This window comes from Takifugu flavidus, unplaced genomic scaffold (assembly GCF_003711565.1).
Source record: "Takifugu flavidus isolate HTHZ2018 unplaced genomic scaffold, ASM371156v2 ctg595, whole genome shotgun sequence".
Lineage (NCBI taxonomy): Eukaryota > Metazoa > Chordata > Actinopteri > Tetraodontiformes > Tetraodontidae > Takifugu > Takifugu flavidus.
The window spans coordinates 10,129-11,883 of NW_026622207.1; the positions used below are offsets into that span (position 1 = coordinate 10,129).

Genomic DNA, 1,755 nt, shown 5'->3' on the forward strand with positions numbered 1-1,755 from the left:
GGCAGGAGGACAGTATCCCCTCTCAAAGACATTGGAAACAAAAACACACATTTGATGTAATAAAATGTAATACTACCACTACTAATATTACTACTAATAATAATTATAGTAATAATAATAATAATACCGAGATTTCAGTGCGACGACAAGTAAATCGGTTACTTGAATATAAAATATGAACAAGTTCATTCATCACTATCGTGTAATTTAATTTATGAAAAACTAGCTTGACAAAATATGACTATATTGTAGCATGACAAATACAGTACATTATAATTTGGGGCCAATTATAACACGTTCCTTGCTAATTTAGGACAGAATTGACCACAGCCTATGCACAATTACGAAAAGTTTCCTCATTAATTTAGTAGGAAATCAAGCCCAAACTTACCTTCAGCGAAGTTTACCAAAGAATGAACCAAGAATGGCCGATCCTCCGGAGAGGAGCCGCTCTTCATAGAAACGGCAGAACAGCGCCACGGGATGATAGCGGCCGGAAATATATTGCGTCCGTAGTGGTTTAGCACTACCATTGAAAATGAATGGGAAACGGTTTAGGGCCGTTTAGCTCCCGGCCATGGCATATTGCTTTTAAGTTGATTTCATTTATCGGAGTTGAATCTTGTTTGATTTTTTTGAAGGCGTTTCACCTCTCATCCAAGAGCCGATCTAGGCAGATTTGATGATATGGCGCTCATAGGCTATATAGCCTTTTCTTTTTTGGGGAAATGGATTGGAGGCTGCTCCAACATTGAGGTTTGGACTGTGACAAAGCAAAATGGACAACCTCCATCAGAATAAGTGTTTCAAGAAAATAAGTTTGAGTGTATTAACTTCAAAAGGCCATTTTCTTGCACCTGCTCTCGCTTACGGCCATGCCACCCTGAGAACGCCCGATCTCGTCCGATCTCGGAAGCTAAGCAGGGTCGGGCCTGGTTAGTACTTGGATGGGAGACCGCCTGGGAATACCAGGTGCTGTAAGCTTTTTGCACTCTTCCACTGGATCAGCAGAGGCCGCCAGTGTTCCTGATAATTATCCAGCCAGATGTAATTCACTTCTTAAGTACTTCTAACATTGAGATTTAATGTTGCACTATTGTACATCGTTTGAGATTTAATATTTTATGAGTGTGTGTGTGTGTGTGTGTGTGCGTGCGTGCGTGTGTGTGTGCTTGTGTTTAAATAAAATTGAATTTCCCACACTATTGTCAACATTTCTGTCTTCAACAAAAGCCAACTTGGACAACACATTGACAAACGACCTTACGTGTGAGGACATTTTTACTTGTGAGGACATTTTCTATGGTCCTCACAAAGAAAACCCTGTAAAAGCATTCCAGTGCCCCTAGTGACTGATCTGTATAAGTTATAGAAATTGCCCTCATTGCAATATTAAAACCTGAAATGTGTTTTCTCAGCAATCTTCTTGAGTGCCCCCAATTGAACACACTCCAGTACTGCAATCGAAATCATTTTTTGCAGACGACCAATTTTGTGATTGGCTGAGACAGGATCTTTTTTTGATTGGTCACTGAAATCACATGATCATGTCATGTGATTCTGATGCGCAGTCTGTTAAACAGGAAGTTGCTCAAATTCTACAGCCTGTAGAAACTAACAATGAACAAATTTAGTCTTTAGTAGTTTACTGACAAATCTGGTTTTGACTTTTTTTTTGAAGATTCTGTTTTTCATTTGTCATAGGAAATTATATCGTTATATATCTATCTCTCTCTCATTTATATATATATATAT

The 1,755-nt window shown here is 38.7% G+C and overlaps 1 non-coding gene across 1 annotated transcript; it reads left to right on the forward strand.

The window, feature by feature from the left end:
- The first annotated feature begins 865 nt into the window (after window positions 1-865).
- LOC130520929 (5S ribosomal RNA) lies at window positions 866-984 on the forward strand. The gene has a single exon (XR_008949112.1). It is a non-coding gene; the product is annotated as a 5S ribosomal RNA (ribosomal RNA).
- Window positions 985-1,755: the final 771 nt, after the last annotated feature.